Raw genomic sequence first — 11332 nt, 5'->3', positions numbered from 1 at the left:
CAGCTAGATCTAGTGTCTCTATTATATTATGACAGACCAACTAAATCTACTGTCTCTATTATATTTTGACAGACCAGGTAGATCTACTGTCTCTATTATATTATGACAGACCAGCTAGATCTACTGTCTCTATTATATTATGACAGACCAGCTAAATCTACTGTCTATTATATTATGACAGACCAGGTAGATATACTGTCTCTATTATATTATGACAGACCAGCTAGATCTACTATCTCTATTATATTATGACAGACCAGCTAGATCTATTGTCTCATTATAATATGACAGACCAGCTAGATCAATGTCTCTATTATAATATGACAGACCAGCTAGATCTACTGTCTCTATTATAATATGACAGACCGGCTAGATCTACTGTCTCTATTATATTATGACAGACCAGCTAGATCTATTGTCTCAATTATAATATGACATTATGACAGACCAGCTAGATCTACTGTCCTATTATACTATGACAGACCAGCTAGATCTACTGTCTCTATTATATTATGACAGACCAGCTAGATCTACTGTCTCTATTATAAAATGACAGACCAGGTAGATATACTGTCTCTATTATATTATGACAGACCAGCTAGATCTACTGTCTCTATTATATTATGACAGACCAGCTAAATCTACTGTCTCTATTGTATTATGACAGACCAGCTAGATCTACTGTCTCTATTGTATTATGACAGACCAGCTAGATCTACTGTCTCTATTATATTATGAGAGACCAGGTAGATATACAGACTCCATTATAAAATGACAGACCAGCTAGATCTATTCTCGCTATTGTATTATGACAGACCAGCTAGATAAATTGTCTCTATTATAATATGACATTATGACAGACCAGCTAGATCTACTGTCCCTATTATACTATGACAGACCAGCTAGATCTACTGTCTCTATTATAATATGACAGACCGGCTAGATCTACTGTCTCTATTATATTATGACAGACCAGCTAGATCTATTGTCTCAATTATAATATGACATTATGACAGACCAGCTAGATCTACTGTCCTATTATACTATAACAGACCAGCTAGATCTACTGTCTCTATTATATTATGACAGACCAGCTAGATCTACTGTCTCTATTATAAAATGACAGACCAGGTATATATACTGTCTCTATTATATTATGACAGACCAGCTAAATCTACTGTGTCTATGTCTCTTTATTATGACAGACCAGCTAAATCTACTGTCTCTTTTGTATTATGACAGACCAGCTAGATCTACTGTTTCTATTGTATTATGACAGACCAGCTAGATCTACTATCTCTATTATATTATGACAGACCAGCTAGATCTACTGTCTCTATTATATTATGACAGACCAGCTAAATCTACTGCCTCTATTATATTTTGACAGACCAGGTAGATCTACTGTCTCTATTATATTATGACAGGCCAGCTAGATCTACTGTCTCTATTATATTTTGACAGACCAGGTAGATCTACTGTCCCTATTATACTATGACAGACCAGCTAGATCTACTGTCTCTATTATATTATGACAGACCAGCTAGATCTACTGTCTCTATTATATTATGACAGACCAGCTAGATCTACTGTCTCTATTATAAAATGACAGACCAGGTAGATATACTGTCTCTATGTCTCTATTATGGTATGACAGAGCAGCTAAATCTACTGTCTCTATTGTATTATGACAGACCAGCTAGATCTATTCTCGCTATTGTATTATGACAGACCAGCTAGATAAATTGTCTCTATTATAATATGACAGACCAGCTAGATCTACTGTCTCTATTATAAAATGACAGACCAGGTAGATATACTGTCTCTATTATATTATGACAGACCAGCTAAATCTACTGTCTCTATGTCTCTATTATGGTATGACAGAGCAGCTAAATCTACTGTCTCTATTGTATTATGACAGACCAGCTAGATCTACTGTCTCTATTGTATTATGACAGACCAGCTAGATCTACTGTCTCTATTGTATTATGACAGACCAGCTAGATCTACTGTCTCTATTATATTATAACAGACCAGCTAGATCTACTGTGTCTATTATATTATGACAGACCAGCTAGATCTACTGTCTCTTCTGTATTATGACAGACCAGCTAGATCTACTGTGTCTATTATATTATGACAGACCAGCTAGATCTACTGTCTCTATTATATTATGACAGACCAGCCAGATCTACTGTGTCTATTATATTATGACAGACCAGCTAGATCTACTGTCTATTATATTATGACAGACCAGCTAGATATACTGTCTCTATTGTATTATGACAGACCAGCTAGATCTACTGTCTCTATTGTATTATGACAGACCAGCTAGATCTACTGTCTCTATTATATTATGGGAGACCAGGTAGATATACCGACTCCATTATCAAATGACAGACCAGCTAGATCTATTCTCGCTATTCTATTATGACAGACCAGCTACATCAATTGTCTCTATTATAATATGACAGACCAGCTAGATCTACTGTCTCTATTATAATATGACAGACCGGCTAGATCTACTGTCTCTATTATATTATGACAGACCAGCTAGATCTATTGTCTCAATTATAATATGACATTATGACAGACCAGCTAGATCTACTATCTCTATTATATTATGACAGACCAGCTAGATCTAGTGTCTCTATTATATTATGACAGACCAACTAAATCTACTATCTCTATTATATTTTGACAGACCAGGTAGATCTACTGTCTCTATTATATTATGACAGACCAGCTAGATCTACTGTCTCTATTATATTTTGACAGACCAGGTAGATCTACTGTCCCTATTATACTGTGACAGACCAGCTAGATCTAATGTCTCTATTATATTATGACAGACCAGCTAGATCTACTGTCTCTATTATATTATGACAGACCAGCTAGATCTACTGTCTCTATTATATTATGACAGACCAGCTAGATCTACTGTCTCTATTATATTATGAAAGACCAGCTAAATCTACTGTCTCTATGTCTCTATTATGCTATGGCAGACCAGCTAAATCTACTGTCTCTATTGTATTATGACAGACAAGCTAGATCTACTGTCTCTATTATATTATGACAGACCAGCTAGATCTACTGTCTCTATTATATTTTGACAGACCAGGTAGATCTACTGTCTCTATTATATTATGACAGACCAGCTAGATCTACTGTCTCTATTATATTATGACAGACCAGCTAGATCTACTGTCTCTATTATATTATGAGAGACCAGGTAGATATACAGACTCCATTATAAAATGACAGACCAGCTAGATCTATTCTCGCTATTGTATTATGACAGACCAGCTAGATAAATTGTCTCTATTATAATATGACAGACCAGCTAGATCTACTGTCTCTATTATAAAATGACAGACCAGCTAAATCTACTGTCTCTATGTATATTATGGTATGACAGAGCAGCTAAATCTACTGTCTCTATTATATTATGACAGACCAGCTAGATCTACTGTCTCTATTGTATTATCACAGACCAGCTAGATCTACTGTCTCTATTATATTTTGACAGACCAGGTAGATCTACTGTCTCTATTATATTATGACAGACCAGCTAGATCTACTGTCTCTATTATATTATGACAGACCAGCTAGATCTACTGTCTCTATTATATTTTGACAGACCAGGTAGATCTACTGTCTCTATTATATTATGACAGACCAGCTAGATCTACTGTCTCTATTATATTTTGACAGACCAGGTAGATCTACTGTCTCTATTATATTATGAAAAAACAGCTAAATCTACTGTCTCTATGTCTCTATAATGCTATGACAGACCAGCTAAATCTACTGTCTCTATTATATTATGACAGACCAGCTAAATCTACTGTCTCTATGTCTCTATTATGGTATGACAGAGCAGCTAAATCTACTGTCTCTATTGTATTATGACAGACCAGCTAGATCTACTGTCTCTATTGTATTATCACAGACCAGCTAGATCTACTGTGTCTATTATATTATGACAGACCAGCTAGATCTACTGTCTCTATTATATTATGACAGACCAGCTAGATCTACTGTCTCTTTATTATATTATGACAGACCAGCTAGATCTACTGTCTCTATTATATTATGACAGACCAGCTAGATCTACTGTCTCTATTATATTATGACAGACCAGCTAGATCTACTGTCTCTATTATAAAATGACAGACCAGCTAGATATACTGTCTCTATTATATTATGAAAAAACAGCTAGATCTACTGTCTCTATTATATTTTGACAGACCAGGTAGATCTACTGTCTCTATTATATTATGACAGACCAGCTAGATCTACTGTCTCTATTATATTTTGACAGACCAGGTAGATCTACTGTCTCTATTATATTATGACAGACCAGCTAAATCTACTGTCTCTATGTCTCTATTATGGTATGACAGACCAGCTAAATCTACTGTCTCTATTGTATTATGACAGACCAGCTAGATCTACTGTCTCTATTGTATTATGACAGACCAGCTAGATCTACTGTCTCTATTATATTATGAGAGACCAGGTAGATATACAGACTCCATTATAAAATGACAGACCAGCTAGATCTATTCTCGCTATTGTATTATGACAGACCAGCTAGATAAATTGTCTCTATTATAATATGACATTATGACAGACCAGCTAGATCTACTGTCCCTATTATACTATGACAGACCAGCTAGATCTACTGTCTCTATTATAATATGACAGACCGGCTAGATCTACTGTCTCTATTATATTATGACAGACCAGCTAGATCTATTGTCTCAATTATAATATGACATTATGACAGACCAGCTAGATCTACTGTCCCTATTATACTATAACAGACCAGCTAGATCTACTGTCTCTATTATATTATGACAGACCAGCTAGATCTACTGTCTCTATTATAAAATGACAGACCAGGTATATATACTGTCTCTATTATATTATGACAGACCAGCTAAATCTACTGTGTCTATGTCTCTATTATGGTATGACAGACCAGCTAAATCTACTGTCTCTTTTGTATTATGACAGACCAGCTAGATCTACTGTTTCTATTGTATTATGACAGACCAGCTAGATCTACTATCTCTATTATATTATGACAGACCAGCTAGATCTAGTGTCTCTATTATATTATGACAGACCAACTAAATCTACTGCCTCTATTATATTTTGACAGACCAGGTAGATCTACTGTCTCTATTATATTATGACAGGCCAGCTAGATCTACTGTCTCTATTATATTTGACAGACCAGGTAGATCTACTGTCCCTATTATACTATGACAGACCAGCTAGATCTACTGTCTCTATTATATTATGACAGACCAGCTAGATCTACTGTCTCTATTATATTATGACAGACCAGCTAGATCTACTGTCTCTATTATAAATGACAGACCAGGTAGATATACTGTCTCTATGTCTCTATTATGGTATGACAGAGCAGCTAAATCTACTGTCTCTATTGTATTATGACAGACCAGCTAGATCTATTCTCGCTATTGTATTATGACAGACCAGCTAGATAAATTGTCTCTATTATAATATGACAGACCAGCTAGATCTACTGTCTCTATTATAAAATGACAGACCAGGTAGATATACTGTCTCTATTATATTATGACAGACCAGCTAAATCTACTGTCTCTATGTCTCTATTATGGTATGACAGAGCAGCTAAATCTACTGTCTCTATTGTATTATGACAGACCAGCTAGATCTACTGTCTCTATTGTATTATGACAGACCAGCTAGATCTACTGTCTCTATTGTATTATGACAGACCAGCTAGATCTACTCTCTCTATTATATTATAACAGACCAGCTAGATCTACTGTGTCTATTATATTATGACAGACCAGCTAGATCTACTGTCTCTTCTGTATTATGACAGACCAGCTAGATCTACTGTGTCTATTATATTATGACAGACCAGCTAGATCTACTGTCTCTATTATATTATGACAGACCAGCCAGATCTACTGTGTCTATTATATTATGACAGTCCAGCTAGATCTACTGTCTATTATATTATGACAGACCAGCTAGATATACTGTCTCTATTGTATTATGACAGACCAGCTAGATCTACTGTCTCTATTGTATTATGACAGACCAGCTAGATCTACTGTCTCTATTATATTATGGGAGACCAGGTAGATATACCGACTCCATTATCAAATGACAGACCAGCTAGATCTATTCTCGCTATTCTATTATGACAGACCAGCTACATCAATTGTCTCTATTATAATATGACAGACCAGCTAGATCTACTGTCTCTATTATAATATGACAGACCGGCTAGATCTACTGTCTCTATTATATTATGACAGACCAGCTAGATCTATTGTCTCAATTATAATATGACATTATGACAGACCAGCTAGATCTACTATCTCTATTATATTATGACAGACCAGCTAGATCTAGTGTCTCTATTATATTATGACAGACCAACTAAATCTACTATCTCTATTATATTTTGACAGACCAGGTAGATCTACTGTCTCTATTATATTATGACAGACCAGCTAGATCTACTGTCTCTATTATATTTTGACAGACCAGGTAGATCTACTGTCCCTATTATACTGTGACAGACCAGCTAGATCTAATGTCTCTATTATATTATGACAGACCAGCTAGATCTACTGTCTCTATTATATTATGACAGACCAGCTAGATCTACTGTCTCTATTATATTATGACAGACCAGCTAGATCTACTGTCTCTATTATATTATGAAAGACCAGCTAAATCTACTGTCTCTATGTCTCTATTATGCTATGGCAGACCAGCTAGATCTACTGTCTCTATTATATTATGACAGACCAGGTAGATCTACTGTCTCTATTATATTATGACAGACCAGGTAGATCTACTGTCCCTATTATACTGTGACAGACCAGCTAGATCTACTGTCTCTATTATATTTTGACAGACCAGGTAGATCTACTGTCTCTATTATATTATGAGAGACCAGGTAGATATACAGACTCCATTATAAAATGACAGACCAGCTTGATCTATTCTCGCTATTGTATTTTGACAGACCAGCTAGATAAATTGTCTCTATTATAATATGACAGACCAGCTAGATCTACTGTCTCTATTATAAAATGACAGACCAGCTAAATCTACTGTCTCTATGTCTCTATTATGGTATGACAGAGCAGCTAAATCTACTGTCTCTATTGTATTATGACAGACCAGCTAGATCTACTGTCTCTATTGTATTATCACAGACCAGCTAGATCTACTGTCTCTATTATATTTTGACAGACCAGGTAGATCTACTGTCTCTATTATATTATGACAGACCAGCTAGATCTACTGTCTCTATTATATTATGACAGACCAGCTAGATCTACTGTCTCTATTATATTTTGACAGACCAGGTAGATCTACTGTCCCTATTATACTGTGACAGACCAGCTAGATCTAATGTCTCTATTATAAAATGACAGACCAGGTAGATATACTGTCTCTATTATATTATGAAAAACAGCTAAATCTACTGTCTCTATGTCTCTATAATGCTATGACAGACCAGCTAAATCTACTGTCTCTATTATATTATGACAGACCAGCTAAATCTACTGTCTCTATGTCTCTATTATGGTATGACAGAGCAGCTAAATCTACTGTCTCTATTGTATTATGACAGACCAGCTAGATCTACTGTCTCTATTGTATTATCACAGACCAGCTAGATCTACTGTGTCTATTATATTATGACAGACCAGCTAGATCTACTGTCTCTATTATATTATGACAAACCAGCTAGATCTACTGTCTTCTTTATTATATTATGACAGACCAGCTAGATCTACTGTCTCTATTATATTATGACAGACCAGCTAGATCTACTGTCTCTATTATATTATGACAGACCAGCTAGATCTACTGTCTCTATTATAAAATGACAGACCAGGTAGATATACTGTCTCTATTATATTATGAAAAAACAGCTAAATCTACTGTCTCTATGTCTCTATAATGCTATGACAGACCAGCTAAATCTACTGTCTCTATTATATTATGACAGACCAGCTAGATCTACTGTCTCTATTATATTATGAGAGACCAGGTAGATATACAGACTCCATTATAAAATGACAGACCAGCTAGATCTATTCTCGCTATTGTATTATGACAGACCAGCTAGATAAATTGTCTCTATTATAATATGACAGACCAGCTAGATCTACTGTCTCTATTATAAAATGACAGACCAGGTAGATATACTGTCTCTATTATATTATGACAGACCAGCTAAATCTACTGTCTCTATGTCTCTATTATGGTATGACAGAGCAGCTAAATCTACTGTCTCTATTGTATTATGACAGACCAGCTAGATCTACTGTCTCTTTTGTATTATCACAGACCAGCTAGATCTACTGTGTCTATTATATTATGACAGACCAGCTAGATCTACTGTCTCTTCTGTATTATGACAGACCAGGTCGATATACTGTCTCTATTATATTATGACAGACCAGGTCGATATACTGTCTCTATTATATTATGACAGACCAGGTAGATATACTGTCTCTATTATATTATGACAGACCAGCCAGATCTACTGTGTCTATTATATTATGACAGACCAGCTAGATCTACTGTCTATTATATTATGACAGACCAGCTAGATATACTGTCTATTTTATTATGACAGACCAGATAGATCTACTGTCTCTATTGTATTATGACAGACCAGCTAGATCTCTTCTCGCTATTGTATTATGACAGACCAGCTAGATCAATTGTCTCTATTATAATATGACAGACCAGCCAGCTAGAGCTACTGTCTCTATTATAATATGACAGACCGGCTAGATCTACTGTCTCTATTATATTATGACAGACCAGCTAGATCTACATTTACATTTACATTTTAAGTCATTTAGCAGACGCTCTTGTCCAGAGCGACTTACAAATTGGTGCATACACCTTATGACATCCAGTGGAACAGCCACTTTACAATAGCGCATCTAAATATTTTTAGGGGGGGGGGGTGAGAAGGATTACTTACCCTATCCTAGGTATTCCTTGAAGAGGTGGGGTTTCAGGTGTCTCCGGAAGGTGGTGATTGACTCCGCTGTCGTGAGGGAGTTTGTTCCACCATTGGGGGGCCAGAGCAGCGAACAGTTTTAACTGGGCTGAGCGGGAACTGTACTTCCTCAGTGGTAGGGAGGCGAGCAGGCCAGAGGTGGATGAACGCAGTGCCCTTGTTTGGGTGTAGGGCCTGATCAGAGCCTGGAGGTACTGTTCCCCTCACAGCTCCGTAGGCAAGCACCATGGTCTTGTAGCGGATGCGAGCTTCAACTGGAAGCCAGACCAGCTAGATCTACTATCTCTATTATATTATGACAGACCAGCTAGATCTAGTGTTTCTATTATATTATGACAGACCAGCTAGATCTACTGTCTATTTCATTATGACAGACCAGCTAGATCTGTTATTTCATCATCTTATTATTACTGCTAAGCAGCATGACTCCTGAGAGGAACTAAACAACTGTCAGAAGTGGTACCTGGGTATCGGGTTAAAGAGTATGGGGTAAAAGTAGAAATAGGCACAGCCTTCTAAAATCACCACAGAGACCAGTAAATGCACGATACCGACTTGCACTTTCAATAGTCATTTGTTTTTATCAATGAAAAACTCCAGTCATTGATTTAACCTCAATATGGCCTTCAATGGAAAAGAGTAGTAAATCGTCATTGAATGAACGCTAAACTGGCCTCAGAATATGGCCATTCTGATATAAATGATAAAATTCCTCAGATGAGACCGAAAAAGTGTATGGAAATATCAGCAATCATCAGGGTAAGAGTGACAACAGGTCCACATGGGGGAAATCTTAACAAATGGCTTAATGGGTATTTTCAACGCAATCGTGTTATTATTTATTTTTAGGGTTTAACAAGGCAGCTCACCTGTGACCTGTGGCTTGACATTAGATGCGGCGACTTCGATTACCCTGCAGACGATATTTTTGTTCTTCCCGCCAACACAATCCACTGACCACGACCGACGAGTTGTGCGTTCCGAGATGCTTTTGTTATTCGCCTGTTTGTGGCCCGCCTGTGAAATTGCGCGATTCTTGCAATTCTCTTCAGCCTCTCATCAACTAGCTGTTTTGCAGAATATTAAAAATACGATAGTTAATCACTACTCATATTAACTAGGTGTCATTTACATTACCTGAAGTCATTTATTTTTCAACTGGATATTACAAAGGTGCATGACATGCAGGCGCTAAAAAGTTGTCAGGAGTGGGTTTCAAACCATGCCTATAGGGAGTCTGCGACCTGAATGACTTAATGGTTATTTTCAATGCAATCATGTGTTTTTACTTTTTCTTTTAGGGTTTAACAAGGTTTCTCACCAATGACTTTAGATGTGGCCAGTTCGATTACCCTGCAGACTTTAAGAGTGTCTTCAGAATATGGCCATTTTTACATGAATTTAAAAATGCCTCAGATAGGACCAAAAAAGTGTCTGGAGCTATCCGTCAGGGTAAGAGTGACAACAGGTTTCCACATGTGAAAATGGGTGAAATCTTAGCAAATGGCTGAATGGTTATTCATGGGAATCGTGTTGTTGTATTGTTGAGTGTATCATGAGATCTCACCTGAAATCTGTGGCTTGACTACAAACCTGTAACCTATGCTACTGTGGCCTATAGAGCTAGAAGGATGGATAACCAGGTGTGTAAAGGTGTGAGGTGGGATCCTATCCCAAATGGACAACTAATCCCTATGTACTTGTGGAGGAGATCTGTTAGGATATGATTGGTATAAGAAACACGACTGAACTTCAACCTCCGGAGGGGTCAAGAAAATCTGATTTCGTTGTCGGCAGGATTCGAACCTGCGCAGGAAGATCCTAATGGATTTCTAGTCCATCGCCTTAACCACTCGGCCACGACAACAGGCTTGTCAGCAGTGAATGGGCCACCAGGCATAGCCTACAGAAAGTGATAATTTTACAACTGAAAGACAATGCAGTAACTCATTAACTCATTATGCAATAACATGAAATGTTCCCCTCAGTCATTTGTTATTAAGTACAGCTGTTTTCTTATTTTCCTTGATCTTTGCTCAGCTCCAGAAGGTTTGCATTTGAGAGTGTTTATTATAAAGTGTTATTTCATCATCTTATTATTACTGCTAAGCAGCATGACTCCTGAGAGGAACTAAACAACTGTCAGAAGTGGGATTTGAACCCACGCTCCATGGGAGACTGCGACCTGAACGCAGCGCCTTAGACCGCTCGGCCATCCTGACTACAGCATAGTACCTGGGTATCGGGTTAAAG

At 36.9% G+C, this 11332-nt stretch overlaps 2 non-coding genes across 2 annotated transcripts; both read right to left on the bottom strand.

Annotated features, from left to right (window-relative positions):
- Positions 1–10864: 10864 nt before the first annotated feature.
- On the bottom strand, positions 10865–10946 carry trnas-aga (transfer RNA serine (anticodon AGA)). Its single transcript has one exon. It is a non-coding gene; the product is annotated as a tRNA-Ser (tRNA).
- Positions 10947–11219: 273 nt separating this feature from the next.
- trnal-cag (transfer RNA leucine (anticodon CAG)) lies at positions 11220–11301 on the bottom strand. The gene has a single exon. It is a non-coding gene; the product is annotated as a tRNA-Leu (tRNA).
- Between the last annotated feature and the right edge of the window lie 31 nt (positions 11302–11332).

This window comes from Oncorhynchus keta, unplaced genomic scaffold (assembly GCF_023373465.1).
Source record: "Oncorhynchus keta strain PuntledgeMale-10-30-2019 unplaced genomic scaffold, Oket_V2 Un_contig_835_pilon_pilon, whole genome shotgun sequence".
NCBI lineage: Eukaryota > Metazoa > Chordata > Actinopteri > Salmoniformes > Salmonidae > Oncorhynchus > Oncorhynchus keta.
This window is presented reverse-complemented; position numbering and strand designations above follow the sequence as displayed.